This window comes from Microtus pennsylvanicus, chromosome Y (assembly GCF_037038515.1).
Source record: "Microtus pennsylvanicus isolate mMicPen1 chromosome Y, mMicPen1.hap1, whole genome shotgun sequence".
Lineage (NCBI taxonomy): Eukaryota > Metazoa > Chordata > Mammalia > Rodentia > Cricetidae > Microtus > Microtus pennsylvanicus.
This window is the reverse complement of record NC_134602.1, coordinates 23,362,836-23,380,427: the sequence shown is the minus strand read 5'-3', so window position 1 is coordinate 23,380,427 and position 17,592 is coordinate 23,362,836.

Genomic DNA, 17,592 nt, shown 5'->3' with positions numbered 1-17,592 from the left:
CTAATTCCATACAATATGTCCCCATCCCCTCACCCCTAAACCAACCAGTAAAAGATGTCCCTAACCCTGTGGGCAAACTCTGTTGGGAGAGGGGACATCGTCCTCTTAGATTGCTTTAAGCTGACATGGGGGCGACGTTCTTCTTAGGGGCCCCTGTGAAAGCAAACGATGGTAAAATTCCCAAATTAACCTTTGACTTAAGAAGACTATAACTAGTCTCTGTGTGTTTTGAGAAGGTCCGGCCAGAGCGTTGTCAAAAATGTGCATCATATGAAATTGTCTCTTGCAATTGGTACCAAAAAACAGATCCAAAATTAGTGCTTAAAAAAAAAAATTCATGACGTCATAAAAACCAGATTGAGTTGATGTTGTGGGGCCCCATCTTAATCCTGGAAACTTCAAAAATTACTGTAGGAAAATATGTTGCTTGTTATGGGAAATTTAAACATTAACAACAAGGACTTATACTGACATTTAAAGAAAGACACAGATGTGAGGGAAGGCAAAGAAAGTTTATCAAGTATAAAATTATTCTTATTTTGTCCCATTTCATGGCTCCTGACCTGAGACAGAAACTTTGAAATATCTCTTATCAATAGGCTTGGAATTGAAGAAGGACTGAGCCATAGTCCAACTCCAAAACCAGCTCTACACATTTATAAAGAAGTGTTGAATAAAACATATAAATATACATAAATATATATAAAACCAATACTTACGATACGTATAGAATTTTATTGTTGATGTTTAATGGGTCGTATCTATTTTCCATCCATCAGTAATTAAATATTCAGGGTCTCTCAAATTCTTTGGAGATGAATATTTTCCTGTGGGGATAAGAAAAGAACCCTGCCCCCATCCTACTAGTAATCCTTACCATCTGTATGTCGGTCATCCTTGTGAATGAATTGTTATTTATCTTTTCCAAGTATCTCCCAAATGGTGCACTCAAAAAAACTATTGAAATAAGTTGTGGTCACGTTCTCAGACATTATTTAGAAAAGAAAAAGTTCTCTTACCTGTAATAACTGGTTCCTGCCAGTGGTGGCGAAAGAGCACAGTTGAATCCACGTGTCCTAAATCTGAAATAAAAGGACTCAAAAACAAAATTGAAACAGACACCAGGCTGATAAGTATTTTTTGCCCGGGCTCTCAGGCCGCTGTCACGTGACCTGAGCGCTGGCGGCAGTGGGAGGGGGAGCAGACACAGGCAGCGTACGCGCCGGTGGGTGGGCACGGGAAATCTGGCCAGGGGCGGCTCGGAACAGAGGCTTAGGCGCTGTTAAAAAGGCTCTGTCTATATCAAACCCACTGTTTGGTACTCTAGCAAGCAGCAGGGAAAATCGAGTCGCTCAGAATCTCAGCCGTTTCAGCGTGCGCCCAGAGAGACCGCTGCAGCGGCTCGGGGTGCAAGAAACTCCAATTCGGGGCCGGTTCTCGGCAAAGCCCCACGGGGGAGGTGCCAGATGTATCGGCACAAAATAAAGGCAATGCAGATATCAAAGAATATTTACCAGTTTATTGTTAAACTTACTGAACCAAAGTTAAAGCATAGCACAGGTAGCGAGGAACAAAAGGGGCAAGCCGCCTCTCCACGCACCATTTATTGGCAGGGATTCGCTTGAGGCAAACCCCACCCTCTAAAGGGAGCTGATTTAACCCCTTTAGGCGTGGTTCCAGATGAGGTGCAGACCATAACGACCTGTTTCTACATTGTCAACGAGAATGATCCGGTCCTGTACCTTTACCACCATCATGATGATTCCATTGAAGGCAACCTCCACATCACGCCTGAATGTCCTCCAGTAGAGGTGATTTTGGAATTAGGCAGGGATTCCTTGGAGGGCAAAAGAGTGCAGTACAACAAAAGAGATGGAACCCAAGAGATAGGAAAAATTATTTGCCAAGTTCCCAAGAAACCTTCTGTGTATTTCATCAAGTTTGATAATGACTTCCATATCTATGTCTATGATTTGGTGAAGATCTGTTAAAGTGAAATTCTCAAATTTTGAGGGGCAGACTTAATTCTCTCTTTGGGAATGTGTTTTTTCAGAGATACCTCAGGTCTTCTATGAATCCTGGTATCTTTTCCAATGGATTATTCTTTCTCAAAGAATAAAAATTTGTTAACATGTTGTGTTATTTGGTCAATGATGGATTGTGTTTGGTGGATGGGGCATCACAGAAATACATGCCTCAAAACAAAGCAGGATTTATGGTCTTTTCCCCTTGGAGAGTAAAGGACTGGGGATGCGTGGTGTGGTAAAGGACTAGATGGCTGTCAAGGAAGCAGTGGAGAGGGGACAAAAAGTTGTATGATCTCGGGGTGGTATGAAGCTTGAGGGAAAACCATGTCAAATGGAAAGATGTGACCGATATCAGCGTGAGGTATTGGGACTTAAGAGGATAAAGAGTAGATTAATCAGGAAGGGACACAAATGTATACTCAAAATCAGAGAAAATTAGGTTTCATTTGATGAATGGTTTAATTCGTACTGGCTGTAAGTCAAAGGATGTTTGATCTCCACTAGAGCATGTTGCTTAGTGAAAAGTGTCTCCGCTCAGTTGTTCTTCTCCAGTAAGTTGGACATCAAGCTACCTACTTAGTTTTGCCAGAATTCTGTCTGCCACCTACTTTGTCATGCCTGGATTCGGTATGCCTTGAACTCTCATAGGTCTTATCCATGCCATCCAACCCTTGTCAGTTCATTTAAATAATTGCCCTGCCATATCTGGAAAACAGTGTTCCCTTTCATTGATCATGTTCTGTAGTACTTGGGCTATAAAACTCATGAACACACTCACCCACACACAGGATAAACATGTACATATGATGCCCACTAGTGTGTGACATGCACACATATAATGAATGCACCCAACTCCATAATATCAGTAAAGTAGGGAATCCATGATGCTAGGTGGAGTCTGGCAAAGACCCCACACACCCATCAAACCGCCAAATACCAGTATGGTACTGATGTCTGACTCCCATCCTGTAAGGAACCTGCCATCCTGTAACTGGGCTATTTTTGGTTCCTTGATCTTCACAAACTGGGTTAAAATGTTAGAGTTGTCCAACTGGGAGTTAGGGTCCAGCATGTAGATCAGCTGTCCCAGGTCAGGTGATTTGGCTACAATTTGGGTGAGAAGTTGTACCAGGGAATTCTGGTACACCCTCACCTCTTCTTCTCCCTGTCCTCATCATCACTCTTGTGGGTGGGCCTGGAGCACAAAGAAAGTAAAATGGAATAAGCCTCCTCCTTAGTGGAAAACCTTGTCAATCCTTAATTTGACCTAACTCTCTGAGGGAATGCAGCACATTTTTTCCTACTAGGTCTCCTCATTCATTGGTTCACTCATTTTTCCAAGGAATGATTGAATTCATCCATTCTTCCTTGTCTCTCTCTCTTCTTTCTTCCCTTCTTCCCTTCCCCCCTTGATTGTAGAAATTTGAGCAGCAGGGCTGCATCCCCATGGGGCCGCCTTGTAAGGTTATGCTCCAAAATAGCAACACAAAATTATTCATTTCAACACTGCCTGCCCCATTATTTTCAGCCTCTTAACCCATGTCTAATAATGTATGTTGCAGCACGAGGTGCGCTTAGAAGGAAAGATTTAGCATGTCTGACCTGGTGGCTGGCTGTATCGCCATCTGCCTCAGAGTGCAGAGCTACCATTTCTGCCCATGAGAGAGGTGCATGGCATCTCTAAGCTCAATTCCTATTCCTCCCAGCATTCTCTTATGTTTATTCCACCCACCTATGTTCTAACCTTTCAGGCCAAACAGTTTCTTTATTTAATTAACCAATGACCTATACTCCATCATTACTCCTATTTCTGTTTAAACAAGAACGGAATCTTTAACTTTAACATAGCAAAATTACATATAACAAAACAGTTATCAAGCAAGAATTACAGTTACAATATTTATATCTATTTTATCTTTTATCATAACAATGGAACACTATAACTATCTATCTATTCTTCAACTCCATCAGAGACTCCAGAATAATACAGTATTGCCTAAGCAAACAAAAAGTAAGCCATTTTCAAACTCTAGAAATGACAGAGACATCTCGCTGCCTGGACAGTCACCCAAAGTTCCTCTGTACCGTTGGTGTTTCCATCCTCAGCCTACAGGCCCATAGTTTCCAGCAGACATTTCCATGAAGCAGGAAATTTCAAAGGCAGTCACTATCTGCTTGTCTTGAAGAATGTTTGCTGACCCTTTCCTGAATCAGGAACACGAAAAGATCATCTCACCTTTAGGCAAGTTCAGTAGTCCTCTCTCTGAGTGTTTTCTGTGTACAGTTTATGCAACAATCCAGGCAAGAGCAGTTTCTTCCCCAAATGGCTATCAAACTCCATAAGGATCCTCTTTGATGCCCATCTTCTTCCTGAAGTAGATATGTGCTGCCAAGAGTAGAGTGTCTCACTGTCATGAAAAACCCTAAGGTACTAAAACATTAAATAGCCTGTTTTGTAGTCTAGAGAGATATGAATAATGCCTATCTAACTGAAATATATATATCTCTATGTAGCTAGAATATCTAACTAACATGACTACAAACTTGACTATTATTAATGATTATCCATTAATAACCTATATACATTATATTTTTAAATGAACTACACAATCACAATACCTTAATTAAGATCAAAAATGCATATACATATAACAAAATTGACCTAAAATCTCTATCAGTAAAGCAAAATCTATACTAATGCAAATATTCATATCTATATCACATCCCACTTTAAATGTAAAAGAATGTTTATAAGCCATATTTGGGAACGTGGGTGCAGTTTTTTCTCTCCAAAATGCTTCCTGCTGAATGGTGGCATCATTATTGATTTATCTCAGTTGGCAGTTGAGCGAAGCAATTTTTTAAAGGTGTTCAGAGTAACCTTTAAGTAGGGTGTCGTCCATCCTACCATATTAGGATAGAGGCATCCACAGACTATCACCCTCTGTGAAAACAAAATAGAAACTCCTTTCCAAAGCATCATGTCCTTAGATCCAAATTTCAAAGTCAAGGCATTTTCAAAATATCTATGTTGGAGTATTTCAGCAGCTTTTATAAAGAAACATCTTTTAGCAGCTATTGCTACTGCCTCAAAATTCAAATGATTCAAAAAGAGCATAATAGCATACAATATCAAAATTCACTGTGAATTTTCCATCTTTGTGCGCTTCAATTTAACCTCTATTTTGTTTACTTTTCCTTTTTATTTTTTTGCCTTTTGAGACAGGTTCTCTGTATCTTTGACCTGGAATAACTCTGTATACCTGTCTGTCCTTGAAGTCTCAGAGATCTGCCTCTCTCTGCCTTTCAGGCATTGGGATTAAAGGTGTATGCTACTACACATTGAACTCACAAAGATCTGTTTGTCTCTGCCTTCAAGGCACTGGGATTAAAGGCGTGTGCTACCTCACCTTGAAGGTACAGAGGTCAATCTCCCTCTGCCTCCCATGTGTTGGGTTTACAGGTGTGTACTACCACACCCAACAACTCTCTTCCTTTTTTTAACTTTAAGAACTTCAAATTTTAGCCTGCACATATTTTTAACACACTGTAAATCATTTAAAAAATTTCTTTGTCTTTGAATCTCTCTTTACTCTATTTCTCTCTCTGTTTTTCTGACCACATGAGTCTTTCATTTACCAAGCAATCTCAGTAGGACTAAAGCCGTGGCTTTGCTGGCCAGATGTAGCCCATTCCTTAGCTTTCTGCCATTCCAACCTTGTGGCTGAGGTACCGAACAGAGCCGCATTCAGTGCCACAAGTCTACAGTGTTTCAAGGTCCTTGCCATCAAAGAGGCTGCAACAGACCACACTCAAGCCCTCTTTCTGTAGCTGGGCCTCCTTCCTCAAACAGTCAGAGTTTGCCCAGGCAGGATGGCCCAGAAAGCCGGCATTTTAAAACAACACAGTTTTTTTTCCTGCTACTGCTGAAAACATACAAGCATTCAGTTGGCTTATATCAACACCATTTAAATGTTTTGTGGCAGGACCTCTTAAGGGCTGCAGGGTTTTGCAGCTGAAGCTGAGTCAGCAAGCCTCTTTTAGATGAGAGCCCTTGCTTTCTTCTAGCAAGCAGAGCAGACCGAGAAATCGCTGCTACCAAGAAAACATGCTTTACTCTTTCCCAAGCTTTCTCAGGCTTTCAGTGGATTCAGTTGTCCACAAGGCTGCAAGCCATTCTGTAGTTATTTGAGCAGCGAGGCTGTGTCCCCAGCACCACGGCCGCATGAAGGTTATGCCTGAAATAAATACACAAAAACTGTATTCTTTTAAACACTGCTGGCCCATTAGATTCAGCATTTTAACCCATTTCTAATAATCAGTGTAGTATAACGAGGTGCACTTACCATGAAAAATTCAGCATGTCTGACATGGTGGCTGGCTGCATTGACATCTGCCTCAGAGAGCAGAGCTATGGCATCTGCCGGGGAGAGGGGAGCATGGCTTCTCTGAGCTCACTACCTCTTCCTCCCGGCATTCTATTTTGTTTACTCCACCTACCTATGTTCAAACCTATCAGCTGAAGCGGATTCTTTCTTTAATTAATCAATAAACTTCTTCTGTCACTTTATCCTTTCAACAGCTTGCCCATAGAAATCTCCCATGTGTCTTCTCTTGTATAATCTTTCATTTGTAAAGAACTTGGACTCTCAGGGGAGGATTTTTCTGACATCTGTGTGGATGGAGATCATATGAGGAAGATCAGATGAGCAACCATGACAACTCTAATGCTGTAGAGTTAGGTGGACCAGAGATTGATGGCTGACATTCCTGTGCTATGCATCAGATGCCCCTGATCACTGGCCCTGTTGACAGACAGGCAGACATCAAGTTGGTCACACATACTTAACTCATTCAGGTTCACAGATACTGTAAATGGAGTTTTAATTCTTCTCCTAAACTAATAAAAAAACCAAGATTAGGAGAAGAGAAGAGCCTGAAGTAAGGCCTCAAAATGGGTCATTTTGCAAAGGAAAGGTTACCTGCCTCCATGTATGCTGTCTCCCTTTCTTAGTCAAATCCATCCTTCCAGTGTCTAGCTAACAGCTAACCATAGGATTGAACCCAACTGCCTTTGATTTCTGAAATAAGTGCTGTCCCCTTAAGGTCTCATAACAGCACAGGAAGGTTTGTAAGACTGTCCCAGCAACAATTTAAAGCAATTCTAGGACACCAAAGATGCAGCAAATTTGGGTAATTGGTAATATAGATCGTTCTGATGGGACAAAATAATGTAGCATTAAAAAAAAACAGAATGGTGTACTCACGATGAATTTATGTGATATGGCACACACAGGCTTCTGGTTCTGAACACTTCATGCTCGGTGGGTTTTGGAGATTGTCGTGACCCTGAACCTAGCTGGAGGCTTTGGGGCCTTGAAAGGACAAGACTTAATATTTCAGGACATCCTTGTACTTGGTGCCCACTGTTTACTGATTTCCTTACAGAGAATGAGCAGCCATCTACTCCTGCTGCCATCTCTTCCCCACATGAACAGAGAGAAGACCCTATACACACAGGTCGCTTGTATCACATGTGAAGGCATAAGTCACAAACAAACTTCCACAGCAGTTTAGAATTGTGATTAATAGAATGATTAGTTCTTGAAAGGGGAAAAACTTAGAGATCACAATCCCTTACAAAAACCCTCTGCAGGATCAGAAAAGGAGCCTAGTAGCCGGAAGGGAAGCTCAAGCAAGAGATCAAGCTGAAGGTAGAAGTTGCTTTTTAAAAGAGAGAGAGACCACAACTCAATGGGCTGGTATCTCAGTGGCTATTCAGGAAACATCACAGAGAAAGGATCTGCTTCATGCATGAGAGTCACCGATGATTTCCCTTTAAGAAAAAAACCCATCAAAACTCCCAATAACATCATCAGCATTCAACAACATGTCTATGATTTCTTTGCCTCACCTTTGATTGTTCATTAAATGATGCTGATAGTTAATCTGTGCACTTAATGCAAATTTCCTTGTAACTGACTAGACAGAATTGACAGGTTATCTTAAACACAGCAGGATGTCACTCTACGATGGAACTTGTTCATCATCACCTGTGTGACAGTGACATAATTAAGATCTTTCCTTTGTCTATAAATCTCATTATGTTCAACATGATATGTTGTCATACAGATTTCTTAGGGTTTTGTCCCATTGGTGGTTTCCTTTGTATGCTTACATAATTTTTGCCAGATCCAATCAGTTTTAACATGCACTCTCAGCTCCACGTCCTTGTGTTCCCCTTTGTTCCAGTCCAGGCATTTTAGACCTCTTGTAACTGTTGTAAGAGTATCTCATGTTCCACCTAAATGATTTAGGGTTTTATTTAGGCTGGGTTTTATCTTCCATCACTGAGTTCATTGACTTTCCTTGGGCTTAATTCCTGGGACACTGAGCCTAACTCCTGGGGGATTCCTCCAGTTATTTCTCCTTGATGAGACAGTTTACACTCTCACTATTACTGTGGGAGTGTTTCTGTAGCAAATTTTCTTCTCAAGATGAGAAGAAACTTCAATATTACAATCCATTTGTTATTGTGATTTAAATACACATACACAAACACACACAAGTTAATTCACATACACTGATGATATCTCAATTTATGGGGCCATTCTGGGGATGTCAAGATCGATATCTCTTGAGTGGTTCTCAGAAGGCCATAGGGTGACCCTCTCTAGGTACTTAAGCAGGGAGGAGAAGTTGACCGCACTGTGACATGTCCCTAGGAACTATGTGTGCCTTGTCCCATTGTCAGACTGATGACTGACTATCTTGAAAACCACCATGGAACTTTTGTTTGGCAAATGATGGAGATCAAGTCAGGGTCAAAATCAGAAAACTAGATGGAGCTTCCAAGCTCCAGTGGAAGAGCAGATGGATGGAGAAAAAGAGCAAGGATGTCAGGAATATAAGGGCTTGGTCCACACTATGAGACACTGTGCCTGAACTAAGGGGATTTCAACTAATCCAGTGACCTGGGAATGAAATAACATGGGATCGAACTGGAAGCTCTGAATGTGGCTGACAATTGGGGCAGACGGAGAAGCCAAAGATAATGGCACTGTCACTTGTCTGCATATCATACACTGGCTTTTTGTGATCATATTTTTTGTGGATGCATACCTTGCTAAATCAGGATGGATGAAGGGTGGGCTTGGACTTCCCACAGCTCAAAGTACCCTGTCCTCTATTTGGACTGGTGTTTGAGTGGAGAGGTTTATTTGCGGAGCAAGAAGAATGTGGGAGGAGGAAGAGAAGTGGAAAGTTTGATTATTATTATTATGAAGTAATGGAAAAATCAATAGAAAATAACCAATGAGGACATTGGAGTTAGGAAAAAAAAAACATTCATGTGAGTTGTTGACTCAGACCAAAAATTATTATACAGAAAAAAAAAAAACACACATAAAAAGGTTGAGTTACTTGGAAAATATGACTCAAGTAATTGGGAAGAAGATTGGGGTTTTTTTTTTGGGTCTTCATGGGGCTGTATGAGCAGCATTTTAGGACCTGTATGCTAGATATTTCTGGGGGTTAGTAGGGAAGAAACCTGGCTAGGAGGAGTTTTATGACATAAGTAGGGCCTTGATGATGTCACAAAGCTTTGGTTGGGGGTGGCAACTCTGTTCCACATGAAGCACTAGTCTTCTGTGAAGGTGTGCTTACTATCTTCATGGTGGCTGAGGAGGTCAGTTCATCTCTTGGGCTCCACAACTGTTCAACCGAATTTCCAGAAGTTGGAATCTAGAGAGCCAAGATATTTTCTTTTGGTAAATATGTTTAGGAAGCAACTAGGACCTCTGTAGTCAAAGAAAGGTTTCTTTCAAATCTGCTCTGGGTCCAAAATTTATGTCGTTAACAGCTCCTATATTTGATAGCTGGGGTACGGTTAATGTCAGGTATTCTCCCCACTCTATCTTTGCTAAAAATGTCCAATTCCTCAGTCCACTTAAATGGCAAAGATCCTCTTTGTCCATATGTGTTTTAAAAGATAATTATTTCTAATAGGTGCTGTTGCACAGATTAATGTTTCTTTCTTTTGGCAGTTTGACTCACAGTACTCACTTCTCTAATGAAGATACAGAATATCTTTATGTAATCAACCTGGATCTGGATCAGGAGACACAATAGAGAGAGCCAGTGGACTGGAGTGCCATGACCTTGGGCAGGTGGTTATAGATCAGCCAACTAACCAGTAGCTTGAGTGGTAAGGAGAGGAGTGGCTGTTCTTTGAATTCTTTGCCATCTGTTCAGATATTTCTTTCTCACTTTAGGTATAGGCATAGCTTCCTCTCTCATTGATATAGTAAGTCAGGAAGTAGGTTTCTCAGTAGAGGTCAATTGCATTTTGCCGCAGGAATATGTCTCTGATACACATATACTGAGCTGTAGACAAGAGTTTGATAATTTTCCTATTAATTTCTTAAGAACATATTACATTTAGGTATCCAAATCTATTCAGCCCTGCCTTTTTCACCTGCTCCAAAGTTATTCCTAAAAAGAGCCTTGACCTCACATCCTCACCTTCTTATCCTTGCAGGCACTTATGGTGGAGGAAACCACTTTGTGTCTGATTTAAACTGAAGAGTTCTTCCTATGCAGAGATTGGCAGCTATGAAGCCCAAGCACAGAAACAGAGCCAAGAGACAGTGGAACAGGAGTGCTGTGGCCTATCTCAGAAAGTCTCCCGCCATGATGAAGATGCCTCTTAGTATGAGTTGCATGCCACATCTCCAGAAGAAGAATGGGCCATCGCTCCAGAAGCAAAAACTTAGTAAGCCTTTTGAGGCCCTGGAGAATATTGTTGGCCGCAGAATTTCTCATGGCTGGAAGGAAGCCAATGAACCAGTCACCCATTGGAAAGCCATCATTCTAGCACAACTGCCAACATATCCCTCTCTCTATTTGTTGAAATATGATGGGATTGATTGTGTCTATGGCTTGGAGCTTCATAGTGATGAAAGGATTTTAAACCTGAAGATCCTGCCTAATAATGTGCCATTTCCTCAGGTGACAGACACTCATCTCTCAAACACCATAGTTGGCAGAGCAGTGAAACATACATTCATGGGCACAAATGGCTCTAAGAATGACTGGAACGGGATGGTCCTAGAAGAGGTGCCAATCATGAAGACCTGGTTTTATATTACCTACAAGAAAGATCCGGTCTTGTACATTTACCACCTCCTGGATGACTACCTGGAAGGCAACCTCCACATCATGCCAGGCTCTAAGGAAGAGTGGAGTGGCATGGTCCCAGATGAGGTGCAGGCCATAACGACCTGTTTCTACATGGTCAACGAGAATGATCCGGTCCTGTACCTTTACCACCATCATGATGATTCCATTGAAGGCAACCTCCACATCACGCCTGAATGTCCTCCAGTAGAGGAGACTTTGGAATTAGGCAGGGATTCCTTGGAGGGCAAAAGAGTGCAGTACAACAAAAAAGATGGAACCCAAGAGATAGGTAAAATTATTTGCAAAGTTCACAACAAACCTTCTGTGTATTTCATCAAGTTTGATAATGACTTCCATATCTATGTCTATGATTTGGTGAAGATCTGTTAAAGTGAAATTCTCAAATTTTGAGGGGCAGACTTAATTCTCTCTTTGGGAATGTGTTTTTTTCAGAGATACCTCAGGTCTTCTATGAATCCTGGTATTTTTTCCAATGGATTATTCTTTCTCAAAGAATAAAAATTTGTTAACATGTTGTGTTATTTGGTCAATGATGGATTGTGTTTGGTGGATGGGGCATCACAGAAATACATGCCTCAAAACAAAGCAGGATTTATGGTCTTTTCCCCTTGGAGAGTAAAGGACTGGGGATGCGTGGTGTGGTAAAGGACAAGATGGCTGTCAAGGAAGCAGTGGAGAGGGGACAAAAAGTTGTATGATCTCGGGGCGGTACGAAGCTTGAGGGAAAACCATGTCAAATGGAAAGATGTGACCGATATCAACGTGAGGTATTGGAACTTAAGAGGATAAAGAGTAGATTAATCAGGAAGGGACACAAATGTATACTCAAAATCAGAGAAAATTAGGTTTCATTTGATGAATGGTTTAATTCGTACTGGCTGTAAGTCAAAGGATGTTTGATCTCCACTAGAGCATGTTGCTTAGTGAAAAGTGTCTCCGCTCAGTTGCTCTTCTCCAGTAAGTTGGACATCAAGCTACCTACTTAGTTTTGCCAGAATTCTGTCTGCCACCTACTTTGTCATGCCTGGATTCGGTATGCCTTGAACTCTCATAGGTCTTATCCATGCCATCCAACCCTTGTCAGTTCATTTAAATAATTGCCCTGCCATATCTGGAAAACAGTGTTCCCTTTCATTGATCATGTTCTGTAGTACTTGGGCTATAAAACTCATGAACACACTCACCCACACACAGGATAAACATGTACAAATGATGCCCACTAGTGTGTGACATGCACACATATGATGAATGCACCGAACTCCATAATATCAGTAAAGTAGGGAATCCATGATGCTAGGTGGAGTCTGGCAAAGACCCCACACACCCATCAAACCGCCAAATACCAGTATGGTACTGATGTCTGACTCCCATCCTGTAAGGAACCTGCCATCCTGTAACTGGGCTATTTTTGGTTCCTTCATCTTCACAAACTGGGTTAAAATGTTAGAGTTGTCCAACTGGGAGTAAGGGTCCAGCATGTAGATCAGCTGTCCCAGGTCAGGTGATTTGGCTACAATTTGGGTGAGAAGTTGTACCAGGGAATTCTGGTACACCCTCACCTCTTCTTCTCCCTGTCCTCATCATCACTCTTGTGGGTGGGCCTGGAGCACAAAGAAGGTAAAATGGAATAAGCCTCCTCCTTAGTGGAAAACCTTGTCAATCCTTAATTTGACCTGACTCTCTGAGGGAATGCAGAACATTATTTCCTACTAGGTCTCCTCATTCCTTGGTTTACTCATTTTTCCAATGAATAATTGAATTCATCCATTCTTCCTTGTCTCTCTCTCTTCATTCTTCCCTTCTTCCATTTCCCCCTTGATTGTAGAAATTTGAGCAGCATGGCTGCATCCCCATGGGGCCGCTTTATAAGGTTATGCTCCGAAATAACAACACAAAACTATTCATTTCAACACTGCCTGCCCCATTATTTTCAGCCTCTTAACCCATGTCTAATAATGTATGTTGCAGCACGAGGTGGGCTTAGAAGGAAAGATTTAGCATGTCTGACCTGGTGGCTGGCTGTATCGCCATTTGCCTCAGAGTGCAGAGCTACCATTTCTGCCCATGGCAGAGGTGCATGGCATCTCTAAGCTCAATTCCTATTCCTCCCAGCATTCTCTTATATTTATTCCACCCAACTATGTTCTAACCTTGCAGGCCAAACGGTTTCTTTATTTAATTAACCAATGACCTATACGCAATCATTACTCCTATTTCTGTTTAAACAAAAATGGAATCTTTAACTTTAACATAGCAAAATTACATATAACAAAACAGTTATCAAGCAAGAATTACAGTTACAATATTTATATCTATTTTATCTTTTATCATAACAATGGAAAACTATAACTATCTATCTCTTCTTCAACTCCATCAGAGACTCCAGAATAATACAGTATTACCTAAGCAAACAAAAAGTAAGCCATTTTCAAACTCTAGAAATGACAGAGACATCTCGCTGCCTGGACAGTCACCCAAAGTTCCTCTGTACCGTTGGTGTTTCCATCCTCAGCCTACAGGCCCATAGTTTCCAGCAGACATTTCCATGAAGCAGGAAATTTCAAAGGCAGTCACTATCTGCTTGTCTTGAAGAATGTTTTGCTGACCCTTTCCTGAATCTGGAACACGGAAAGATCATCTCACCTTTAGGCAAGTTCAGTAGTCCTCTCTCTGAGTGTTTTCTGTGTACAGTTTATGCAACAATCCAGGCAAGAGCAGTTTCTTCCTTAAATGGCTATCAAACTCCATAAGGATCCTCTTTGATGCCCATCTTCTTCCTGAAGTAGATATGTGCTGCCAAGAGTAGAGTGTCTCACTGTCATGAAAAACCCTAAGGTACTAAAACATTAAATAGCCTGTTTTGTAGTCTAGAGAGATATGAATAATGCCTATCTAACTGAAATATATATATCTCTATGTAGCTAGAAAATCTAACTAACATGACTACAAACTTGACTATTATTAATGATTATCCATTAATAACCTATATACATTATATTTTTAAATGAACTACACAATCACAATACCTTAATTAAGATCAAAAATGCATATACATATAACAAAATTGACCTAAAATCTCTATCAGTAAAGCAAAATCTATACTAATGCAAATATTCATATCTATATCACATCCCACTTTAAATGTCAAAGAACGTTTATAAGCCATATTTGGGAACGTGGGTGCAGTTTGTTCTCTCCAAAATGCTTCCTGCTGAATGGTGGCATCATTATTGATTTATCTCAGTTGGCAGTTGAGCGAAGCAATTTTTTAAAGGTGTTCAGAGTAACCTTTAAGTAGGGTGTCGTCCATCCTACCATATTAGGATAGAGGCATCCACAGACTATCACCCTCTGTGAAAACAAAATAGAAACTCCTTTCCAAAGCATCATGTCCTTAGATCCAAATTTCAAAGTCAAGGCATTTTCAAAATATCTATGTTGGAGTATTTCAGCAGCTTTTATAAAGAAACATCTTTTAGCAGCTATTGCTACTGCCTCAAAATTCAAATGATTCAAAAAGAGCATAATAGCATACAATATCAAAATTCACTGTGAATTTTCCATCTTTGTGCGCTTCAATTTAACCTCTATTTTGTTTACTTTTCCTTTTTATTTTTTGCCTTTTGAGACAGGTTCTCTGTATCTTTGACCTGGAATAACTCTGTATACCTGTCTGTCCTTGAAGTCTCAGAGATCTGCCTCTCTCTGCCTTTCAGGCATTGGGATTAAAGGTGTATTCTACTACACATTGAACTCACAAAGATCTGTTTGTCTCTGCCTTCAAGGCACTGGGATTAAAGGCGTGTGCTACCTCACCTTGAAGGTACAGAGGTCAATCTCCCTCTGCCTCCCATGTGTTGGGTTTACAGGTGTGTACTACCACACCCAACAACTCTCTTCCTTTTTTTAACTTTAAGAACTTCAAATTTTAGCCTGCACATATTTTTAACACACTGTAAATCATTTAAAAAATTTCTTTGTCTTTGAATCTCTCTTTACTCTATTTCTCTCTCTGTTTTTCTGACCACATGAGTCTTTCATTTACCAAGCAATCTCAGTAGGACTAAAGCCGTGGCTTTGCTGGCCAGATGTAGCCCATTCCTTAGCTTTCTGCCATTCCAACCTTGTGGCTGAGGTACCGAACAGAGCCGCATTCAGTGCCACAAGTCTACAGTGTTTCAAGGTCCTTGCCATCAAAGAGGCTTCAACAGACCACACTCAAGCCCTCTTTCTGTAGCTGGGCCTCCTTCCTCAAACAGTCAGAGTTTGCCCAGGCAGGATGGCCCAGAATGCCGGCATTTTAAAACAACACAGTTTTTTTTCCTGCTACTGCTGAAAACATACAAGCATTCAGTTGGCTTATATCAACACCATTTAAATGTTTTGTGGCAGGACCTCTTAAGGGCTGCAGGGTTTTGCAGCTGAAGCTGAGTCAGCAAGCCTCTTTTAGATGAGAGCCCTTGCTTTCTTCTAGCAAGCAGAGCAGACCGAGAAATCGCTGCTACCAAGAAAACATGCTTTACTCTTTCCCAAGCTTTCTCAGGCTTTCAGTGGATTCAGTTGTCCACAAGGCTGCAAGCCATTCTGTAGTTATTTGAGCAGCGAGGCTGTGTCCCCAGCACCACGGCCGCATGAAGGTTATGCCTGAAATAAATACACAAAAACTGTATTCTTTTAAACACTGCTGGCCCATTAGATTCAGCATTTTAACCCATTTCTAATAATCAGTGTAGTATAACGAGGTGCACTTACCATGAAAAATTCAGCATGTCTGACATGGTGGCTGGCTGCATTGACATCTGCCTCAGAGAGCAGAGCTATGGCATCTGCCGGGGAGAGGGGAGCATGGCTTCTCTGAGCTCACTACCTCTTCCTCCCGGCATTCTATTTTGTTTACTCCACCTACCTATGTTCTAACCTATCAGCTGAAGCGGATTCTTTCTTTAATTAATCAATAAACTTCTTCTGTCACTTTATCCTTTCAACAGCTTGCCCATAGAAATCTCCCATGTGTCTTCTGTTGTATAATCTTTCATTTGTAAAGAACTTGGACTCTCAGGGGAGGATTTTTCTGACATCTGTGTGGATGGAGATCATATGAGGAAGATCAGATGAGCAACCATGACAACTCTAATGCTGTAGAGTTAGGTGGACCAGAGATTGATGGCTGACATTCCTGTGCTATGCATCAGATGCCCCTGATCACTGGCCCTGTTGACAGACAGGCAGACATCAAGTTGGTCACACATACTTAACTCATTCAGGTTCACAGATACTGTAAATGGAGTTTTAATTCTTCTCCTAAACTAATAAAAAAACCAAGATTAGGAGAAGAGAAGAGCCTGAAGTAAGGCCTCAAAATGGGTCATTTTGCAAAGGAAAGGTTACCTGCCTCCATGTATGCTGTCTCCCTTTCTTAGTCAAATCCATCCTTCCAGTGTCTAGCTAACAGCTAACCATAGGATTGAACCCAACTGCCTTTGATTTCTGAAATAAGTGCTGTCCCCTTAAGGTCTCATAACAGCACAGGAAGGTTTGTAAGACTGTCCCAGCAACAATTTAAAGCAATTCTAGGACACCAAAGATGCAGCAAATTTGGGTAATTGGTAATATAGATCGTTCTGATGGGACAAAATAATGTAGCATTAAAAAAAAACAGAATGGTGTACTCACGATGAATTTATGTGATATGGCACACACAGGCTTCTGGTTCTGAACACTTCATGCTCGGTGGGTTTTGGAGATTGTCGTGACCCTGAACCTAGCTGGAGGCTTTGGGGCCTTGAAAGGACAAGACTTAATATTTCAGGACATCCTTGTACTTGGTGCCCACTGTTTACTGATTTCCTTACAGAGAATGAGCAGCCATCTACTCCTGCTGCCATCTCTTCCAAACATGAACAGAGAGAAGACCCTATACACACAGGTCGCTTGTATCACATGTGAAGGCATAAGTCACAAACAAACTTCCACAGCAGTTTAGAATTGTGATTAATAGAATGATTAGTTCTTGAAAGGGGAAAAACTTAGAGATCACAATCCCTTACAAAAACCCTCTGCAGGATCAGAAAAGGAGCCTAGTAGCCGGAAGGGAAGCTCAAGCAAGAGATCAAGCTGAAGGTAGAAGTTGCTTTTTAAAAGAGAGAGAGACCACAACTCAATGGGCTGGTATCTCAGTGGCTATTCAGGAAACATCACAGAGAAAGGATCTGCTTCATGCATGAGAGTCACCGATGATTTCCCTTTAAGAAAAAAACCCATCAAAACTCCCAATAACATCATCAGCATTCAACAACATATCTATGATTTCTTTGCCTCACCTTTGATTGTTCATTAAATGATGCTGATAGTTAATCTGTGCACT